Here is a 10,220-nt window from a genome sequence, read left to right on the forward strand (position 1 = left end):
CATTTGGTAGTTAAATAGTATGCAGTTCAATTGGTAATTAAATGGCATTTAGCAAAATTTATGTTATAAGCATTAAAAAATAATTAATTAAAAATATATATAATTGTTTTCTATTAGATATAAGAGGATCAAAAAAAACAAAATCAAAATGTCTCAAAGAGTAACAACAAGGAGGTCAAGCCTCACCACGAAATCAAAGTATCAACTGTACAACAAATCAAAACATGAAGAGATAACAACTAGTGAAGCATATCATAATGGATATAACCCATGTAGTCCAGCCAAGTGGACCCTCCATCCAGACAACATTCTTGTGCTCCTAAATTTGAGTTAACATGAACAGATCTTCGTTTGTGGTGTTGACATTTTTTCTGATCTCTTTATTCAGTCTTTTACAAGCTTGCTCAAAGGCCTGTAAATCATCCAGAGTTCTTCTCCATTCAAATCCATGCTTTAGCTTGTAGAAGAAGGAGGTAGCATGACCGTCTTTAAGGAATCTCCTCAGTTTATCTTTTTCAATCATCATAGTGGCGTGGACTTGCAAGAAAATTTTAAGATGTGTGAGTTTTTGAAAAAACTTAGTAAGAACCCTCAGCTTACCTTGGTATCTCTCCTTGTTCTTGTATTTCCAAATCTACCAGAGGATGTTAGAGGACGGCATATTCTAAAATAAATTGGTGTATTTAGGAAGACTAATGATATGACTAGTAACAATATCTAAAATATTCATATTAATAGGATACATGATACCAAACATATTCCAAATTTATTTACCAAAAATATACAATCAAAAATAATGTGAATAGCAGTTTCAGGGAGCCTGCATAAGTTGCAAATGTCAGAATTAGCATAATCTCTCTTAATAGGAAGCTTATCAAGCATAACAAGCCATTTAAAACATCTAATTTTAGGTTCAAGAGGACTTGCCCATATGATATCAAAATAATTCTTCCAAACATCAGCTTTAAGAGAAGAGTACCAAATTGTATTAATATGCTCAATAATATCTTTATTTTGGTCAATAATTCTGTAAATATTTTTAGCCTTGAGATTAGCCATGACAACTCCATCCGGCCATTTACATTTTAAATGCCTATGGGAGTCAACATGGCAAACAGTAGGGAGATTATTAGAGGCCTGAATAATCATATTATAAGTCTTCTTTTGAGAGTCAGGGATGTTATACTTCATTTTGAGCTCATCCCAAAGAATGAGATGATCTTGCTCAAAAAATCAACAAATTGAAAAAAACCCTTCTTAGCCCACAACCTGGCAGAACATCCTTGGGAAAGGGCTAGATGTTTTCCATTTAGGTGCAAGTTCCATCAAATGGATCTTTCACCATGGAGTTGAATATTATTGAAACAGTCCTTGTTAGTGATGAAATTCCTGACATGATCCCAAGCTTCCCAAATAGATTTGAAAACCGCAAAACCTTGGACAATGACCAGGAAATTACCAACAATAAGATCCCCAAATGGGAGGTTTTTCCAAGATCTAGCTTTCTTAGGAAAACCTCTTTCAATATTATGCCTAACCAACACCTTCTAAGGACTATTACCCTCCATGGAGTGAAAGATCCATTTAGCAAATAAGGCAATACCTTGAATTTTAAGGTCCTTGAGCCCTAGCCCCCCAAGGATCTTGTTAGTATCACACCAAGCCCATTTAATAGCATGCATCTTTGTATTACCTTTACCATCAGACCAAAGAAATTGCTTGATAGCCTTTTGAATTTCCAAAATCTGATAATTATTTAACAACCAGGCAGAGGAGTAGTAGATACTATATGAAGACAACATCTTTTGACAGAGTTGTATTCTGCCAGCAAGGGATAAGGTTCTATTATGTCATTTATTAAACTTTTTATCAATCTTCTCCTTAATCTAGGACCACATATCTTTAAGAGCAGGTTCCACAGAGAAGGGGATGCCAAGATACTTAACAATATTGTTGGGGCCACCCCATTGGAAATTGTACTCGAAAAACTAGCAAGGGGGTTGCTCTTCCCATCCCAGGCAGATGGATTTGGATTGAGAAATACGAGCACCCAACATAGAGCAAAATAATTCAAGCTTGACTTGAAGGGCTTTAAAGTTTCTTTCAGAAAGCTCAAAGAACAGGGTGGTATCATCAGCAAATTGATAGTTAATAAGCTCACCATCTTTAGGGAGATACAGACCACAGATCTCGGGAGACAAAGAGTTATCCCTAAGGATGTAAAAAAGAGCTTTCGAGGTAATCACAAATAGCGTAAGGGCTAAAGGGCAACCTGTCTAATGGATTGGCCGAGAGGAAAGGGGGTGGAAAAGGAACCATTAACCTCAACTTGAGTAGAGGCATCATTAAGAAGCACCTGAACATCATTACAGAAGAAAAGGGGGAAGCCAAAGGCTTCCAGCATCATCATGATGAACTTCCATTCAACCCTATCATAAGCTTTCTCAAAATCAAGAAGTAACATAGTAGAATTCTAATGGGAGCACTTAGCCCACTCCATGGCTTCCCAACTAGTAATAAGATTCTCAAGAATATATCTACCCTTGATAAAAACCAGTCTGAGTAACATAAACAAATTTAGGGAGAATATTGACCAATCTGAGAGCTAAGATTTTAGACAAAATCTTATAAGAGACATTGAGAACTGTAATCGGTCTCTAATTTTTTATAAGGGCCTTGTCACCATCCTTGGGAAGAAGCTTGATGATGCCCCTATTAATTTCATGACCCAAAGTGCCATTAGATATGGCTTCAACATATAGCTCTTGAAGATCTTTACATATCCAACTTATATTAGCCTTATAAAATTTAACAAGAAACCCGTCAAGACCAAGGGCATTATCATTATTAAGGGCTTTAATAGTAGTCTCAATCTCCTTAAGAGAGATATCTTTAGATAAACAAGAAATATTACTATAATCCAATTTATTAGGAATCAAATGTTTACACTTATTTCTACTATCCTCAACCTCCTTGGAGTCCTCAGAGGTGAACAACTCCTTGTAATAATCAACAAAGGCTTGGATGATAACCTTAGGATCAGAGATATCCTAGTTATCAATTGAGAGTTTGTCAATGGACTCTTTGCAATGCTTATGCTTAAGGAGATTAAAGAAAAACTTAGAACCTCGGTCCCCATATTGGAACCAATGGGATCTAGACCTGACCTTAGCACCACGAATATTAACTTGTTGATGATTCTTGAGGGCATCGTTAATGGCCATGGCTTGAGACAAAAGGTTAGTGTTAGAAGAGTCCTCTCGAATATTGCTTTCAGCATCCTGAAGATCAAAACATAATTGCTTTTCAATATATCTATAGTCCTTGGCCTACTTTTGACCAATAGTCTGAAGGAAACTCTTCCAAGTAGGAAGGTCGGTATTCCATCTATAAAGATCTTAAAGGTGATGAAAATTAACCCTATTGATACCTCTAATAATCTAGATGGCAGCAAGGACATCCTCATCTAGGAAGAGACTGGAGTTAAAAATGAACTTGCGGCTACTAACCTTACAAGGAAGAGGACCAATAATGAAATTGACTCAGGTGAAGATGGGGTGATGGTTAGAAAGAGTAGTAGCAGTAACATGAACAATATTACCAAGTCTATCAGGAGGGAAGGAGAAAGAATGCTTGTTAGCATAAAAATGGTCAAGTCTAGAATAAATCCGGGATTGATCCTGCTAAAAATTGCACCAAGTGTGCCAAATACCAAGGTTAACATATTTATTACCAACAATATGGTCAAAAAGATTTTTAGAGTTTAAGAATCTATTCCAGTGAAATTTTTCATTATCCTTCCAGTAAAAAGGGTTGCCCCACACTTTATCATCCTGAGATTCAATCATGTTAAAGTCTCCACTGAAAAACTAAGGGATATCAAGGAGATTGATCAACCAATTCCACAGAGCAATTCTTTCTTTAGGGTCATTGGAGGCATAGATAGAGCAAATGCCAAATAAACTATTATCATATTGAATAGTAAACCAAACAACTCTCTGGCAAGGGGAGCTACATTATCAATAATGAATTTTCCCCATTTAGGGTTAACAAGGAGGGCAATTCCTCCTTTTCCTCTATCATGATTAGTGAAAAATTTGATGGCCTCCTTCCATATAAAAATTAAGGTTGGATTCAAGCATGAATCAAACAGCTTTAATTTCTTGCATCATAAAAGCATCCATAGATTGGAATGAGTTAATCAAATGCTTAATGACAAACTTCCTATTAGGAGATTCAAGTCCCCTAACATTCCATGATAAGAAGTTCATTTATAAACATTACTAGGGGCAGAACACACAGCTCTAGCTTCATTCACCAAGGGTAAAGCCTTATTCGAAGGTCTCTCTCGATTTCTTCCTAGAAGGTTTGTTCTTGGAACCAGGAGGCCTACCCCTATTTTTAGCCACTAAGGCATCAATTCTAAGATCTTCTTCATACTTGGATTGGGAATCCACATCCATTGATGGCACACATGAGGAACCATCAAGATGTGGCATAGCAGGGATAATCTCAAAGGAACAATCATCCCCGAGCTCTCTGAAGACTTTTGGAGGGAGTTTCTGAGAGGTGTCCTTAGACTAGGAATTTTTGCTAGTGTCTACACTCTGAGGTTTATTGTTATTTTGCACCACCACAGGGCTAAGAACCTGAGGAGCTTGAGGACCAACCATATTATTAGGAGCAATGATAACGGCTCTAGGGCGAGTATTGTTGTTGCCCTCATGCTTCTTATTACGAAGAACAATAAATCCATCATCTGAGTTTAGATCAACAGGTAAGTCTGCAGAAGGGATCAACTCGGGACTGGACTGAGGATTCTTTAAAAAATGAATCGGAGGTAGGAGGCAGTTTAACCAAATTGACCTCAGGCGAAATCATGTTAATAACGGTGGGAAGAGGAACAGAGTTGGTCGATTTGGAGGGAGGGTTAGGGATAGGTAGGGTAGGGTTTTTAGCAGGTTTTTTCTTAATAATAGGGCAATCCTTCCTAAGGTGCCCCTCTTTTTGAAAGAGGAAACAAGCATTTAAACCACCCAGCATTTCTATTGGACAAACATATGATTCATTTAAAATATTAACTGAAATATCAGCAGGGATCTCTTTGCCAAGAAGGAGAGAGATTAAAATTATGGCATCCATATGAAGAACCAACCTCACAGTATCATCCATAAGAATTATTTTCCCAAGTGGTTCCAGCAATTGTGGTAAAAAATGACATAGAACTAGTGGGATATTTTTGACAAGAATCCACTTAGGGGCCGATAGGCGACCAAGCCAAAGCCCTAAAAGAGTTAGAACCCATGGTCCAATATTGTTTCTTAAGCACTTCCTTTTGAGCATCCTAGTTAACAAAGAAAATCACATACAAACCCTTTTGAATTTGATGACATAACGAGATGTGAAACCCTAGCTTAATATTCCAATAATTACGAAACCAACTATCCATAAATTTTATGGAGGACATTTATCCAATTCAATAGCGAAGAAAAATATAGCAGTGTTCCTTAACCTAGTCTTTTCCTTTACAATCTCATCCAACATTTATGGATTAGGAACAATAGCAAAGGGAGCTAGGGAAGCCAAGGAGGACTTACCATTTTCAGCGGCTTCATTGGTACAGGGGCTAGCAAGCTCAAACATGGCCTTCATGTTGACAACAAAGGATTGAGCCAACTTTAGAAAAAGACTTGGGTCAATTGCTTGAGGGGGTGATATGACCAAGGTCACCATTAATACCATCATCAATTACCACCACTAGAGATGTGCTACCAAGTACAGGATTGGCCAACTTGTAGAGGGAATTAATGTCTAACATACTGATATCATTAAGGAGAGGGGATGGAGAGATATCACCTGAACCGAGGGTATGCATGGAGACCTCTAGTTGTCTCCTACCACCCCCATCGAAATCACCAGACGACGCCAACATGCCAATGGCCAAAGCTGCAGAGACAAAGAAATCGTCGCCGCCAACCAAAAAGCCTTCGATCGCAAAGATTCAAATATTTTCACTAAAAATTGTAGAGCCACAATTCCTTTTTTTTTCAAAATAAAAATATATAATTGCATAAATTAGTAACATTAATTTAAATTTTAGAAGTTTGGTGTACTTTGTCATCATTGTCTCCTTTAGGAATATTTATATTAATAGACCGTGGTTTTTCGTGTAGATAGAGTGTTTCAATTATGGGATCCCCTCCAACCCTAGATTTATGCTATTGCTGGCAAGATTGGTAAATGAAGGGTTTCATCACAATATTTGTCTTCACAATCTTCAACATAATGACATTATTTTAGGAGATTTGCAATTATCAATTGTCCTTCCTCGTGATCTTTATCCTCATCATTATCATTGGGACCACAAGTATTTTGTTTATTTCCCCTTGTGAAGCTTCCCCTATGTAAATATTGAGGTCAAATTTAAATGTTTAGGTTATCCATTTCTATATTCACATTTTGCTAGAATTTTGAATGACTTCCTAAGGATTTGAGATCTACTTTTGTTCGATCCATTGACTTCCCCCTCTGTTCAAGTTTAGGTTCACATTTTTGCCTTTATTACACAAATATGAAATACTGACAAAAAAATATGGTTTCTATTTAGTTTTTGAATCAAGTTCAAATATTTTAGTTTTCAAAAGAAAAAATTAAATGCGGCTTAATCACATCAATTTGACATATATATTGAAGCAAAAAATAATCCTGTGAACTTTGTGTTTTGTTCAATCTATCCAAATCAAACGGCTAGGAAAGAATTTGACAAACAATGGTTTATCTTTTGGTACACAAAATATTCCCTCCCCTTTTAGTGCAAATCGATTCCAAACTTGGCTCCCTGGAATCTTTCTAAACTAGTGAATAATGAATTTGATGATGAGGGTTGGACTATCATAAAATCTAAACAACCTAGATGACAAGAAGCAATGTTGTATCCCCCAAAAACTCAAATTCCTTCCCACCCTTGTCTTGAGAACTCACATAGGTCAAAATCACTCTCTTCAAGAAGATCAAGATTGACTCTGTCTAGAGATCATTTAGATCCTAATCCTTTCATGCCTCTAGGACATTTGATTCTGAGATCATCCTTGCCTAAATCCATAATAGATCTCATAGATGAACTAACTAGTAAAGAAGCCCCAACAAGCCAACAGGAAGTGATCGTCCCTAGAACAGTGGTAATTGGCAAGAGGAAATCCTCACTCTAGATCTTCAAGGGTATGAATTGGAATATACCCAGCGACAATGCCAAAAGTATGAACTCTATGCTAGATGGACAAGAACAAGTACAAAGGTAGAATCTATTGTGAGATGGTTGAAAAAATCTTATGGTAAGAAATTAGAAGTAACTATCTTGGAAAATTATTTTCTTTATGTTGATTGTTGTACTTTAGTTTGAAAAAAAAGAATTTTTATTTAGTAATGCCCTAATTTTCAAAGACAAATATTTTAGTGTCCTTGATTGGTTGTCTCTCTTTAACCCAAACATCCCAAGCTCCTTCATAATAGATCGTGATATTAGTTTGCTTAATCTCCCTACTGAACTACTAACAAAAGAAACTCTTAAATTAATGGGTACACAAGTTAGGAAAGTATATAGATTTTGTAGAAACTAAATTGAGGTTCTTTGATCCAATTATCATAGTTAGTATGGATGCCAACATTTGTAAACCTAAGCCTCTAAAGATTTGCATTAAGGGAAGGTCACTCGTGATAGAACCTAGTTTTGCAAAAGGATATTTCATAGAGGACCCTACATCAACTACTCTCATCCTGAATTGGAGCCCTTCTTTTCTTTATCCTCCTCCAGACACATAGATTATCCTTAATAAGGGAAATGAAGGCTTTGACATTGTGGAATCCCCTATAGGGGATGTTTTGTGAGAGGAGGAAATAAGAGATGGTGTTCACTCACTCTCTTTGGTTTTATAGTGGAAACTATTATATCTATAGATCAAGGAGGGGAGGCTTCAAGACTCATCATGAATGGCCTCCTTTCAACCCAGTCAGAGTTAGAAATAGTTATAGACAAAATAAGGTGTGAGGAAAGTTCCAAGCAAGATCTTAGAAAAAATGTGGGGGTAGAAATCATAAAGGCAAGGGATATGGCCTTCAAAAGCGATAAGCCTTAGAAAGGCATAGCAATAATACTTAATGGGGAAGAAAAAGGCTTTGGAATTGAAACAAGTGAAAGGAGAGAGGAAAAGGATTGAGGAGGAGGGGATCACTTGGATAATGACATAGATATCCAAGAGGAAATATTATGTCCACCAAGCCCTTAAAATGAGGAACCTATACCCAAGCTAGAGTGGAGGAAGAGGTTAGGAACATTTCTAAGCATTTATGCAAGTTTTAGTTAATGAGCTAATGAATGAATTTATGGATGAAATTTGTGATGAGGAAGAACCAAGGAAATTTTGAAAGGTGATGATCCAATGGAGAAAGTGAACTTGGAACAACTACTAGTAGAACTAGAAGATCGAGATCTAAATGATCAGGAACAAATGAGGACAACCATGACTTAGCCAAGTAATGATAACCTTGATTGTGCAAAAACCAATAAAAAGAGGGGAAGAAAATCCCTACAAGAATTGAGAATGAGGGATGGATGTTCTCATGGTCAGTCCAAATTAATCGATATCTTTAATGTAGGGAAGGGGAAGATCCTTCCCAAGTCACCATGAATGTCCTCACTTAGAATGTTAGGGGTTTAAAGGCCTCTAAAAGGCAGCGGGTCTTAAAACTTTGCATATAAAAGACAAAATTAGAACTCATTTTATTACAAGAAAAAAATCTAGATAGGAATGATCTAGAGGTTTTACAAAATAAACTAGGATTTAGGGAGATATGGGGACCTCCAGCTAGGGGAGCCTAGGGTTGTTTAGCTTTCATATGGGACCTGAGGATTCTGGCTATAACATCTTTAGAAGATCATATAAATTGGAGTTGTGGCTTAGAAAGAAGCTCCCAAATGAAGTTGAGCTTTGGGATTTTTAATGTGTATGGTCCTATTCAAAATATGGGAAAAATTAGAGTCTAGAAAGAGATTGAAGAAAAATTAACTGTTTATAAATGAGAAATTTCAATCATAGGAGGGGATTTCAATACTATAACTAAGGCATCAGAAAAATAGGATGGAACACATAAACTCCCTAAAGAAGTAAAAGATTGTGACAAATGGATTAACATAAATAGACTAATAGATATTTCCACTTCAAGAGATAGATACACTTGGAATAATAGGAGAAATGGATTCATCCTTTTTGTAGAGAAACTGGACAAGTTTCTTTTAAATGGGGATATGGAAAAATTGCCCTTTACTCTAGATTAAAAGTGAAACCCATATTAGGTGGAGATCACTACCCAGTTGAGTTATGCATCATAAAGGATAAAAATCCAAACAATTGTCCTTTTAAATTTGAACAAATGTGGTTTAAGGATGGAGGCTTTCTAAAGATGATAGGAATAAAATGACATTATCTAGGTCTAAAATTTACCAAGTGATGAACAAACACAAAATTATTAAGAAAATGCTTAAGCTATTAATTCTAAATGCTTTGTGAATATCTTTGAAAATAAGGAAGAATTGGGGAATCTAAACAAGGATGTTAGAGAAAGGGCTGAATGTATCCTTATATGAAAAAGAGAAGTTCCTAATGAAGGATTATTAAGACATCTTAACCAAAAAGGAACTATTTTGGAGATAAAAATCAACAGAAACATGGCTAGATGTAGGGGATAGAAACACAAGATTCTTTCACAATAATACAAAACAACGTAGAATAACTAATGGAATAACTTCCATTCAAAATAAGGATGGGAAAAATCAGGAGGACTCATATGGTATTACAAAAGAGGAAATAAAGTACTTTGAAGAAATATTAATAGTAAGGGTAACCAAAACATAGGGGCACAAGAAAGCATCATAAAGAACATCCCAAAGTGTATATCCAAAGAACAAAATAAAACATTATGGAAAAAAATTACCTTTGACAAAGTAAGTGTGGCCCTCAAGCAAATGAATCTTGAGAAATCTCCACGGTCAGATGGTTTCGTGGAATTTACTTTAAAAAATGTTGGGACTTCATAGGGATGGAGGTAACTGAGGCTTTAGAAGGAGTATGTAATTTGGGAAAACTCCTTAAGGAAGTGAATAATACCTTTATTGCCCTTATCTCGAAAAGGGAGAAATCAAATACCTTTAATGATTATCGTCTCAT

Source organism: Cupressus sempervirens, chromosome 3 (assembly GCF_028749045.1).
Source record: "Cupressus sempervirens isolate cs-2001-9-10 chromosome 3, ASM2874904v1, whole genome shotgun sequence".
Taxonomy (NCBI): domain Eukaryota; kingdom Viridiplantae; phylum Streptophyta; class Pinopsida; order Cupressales; family Cupressaceae; genus Cupressus; species Cupressus sempervirens.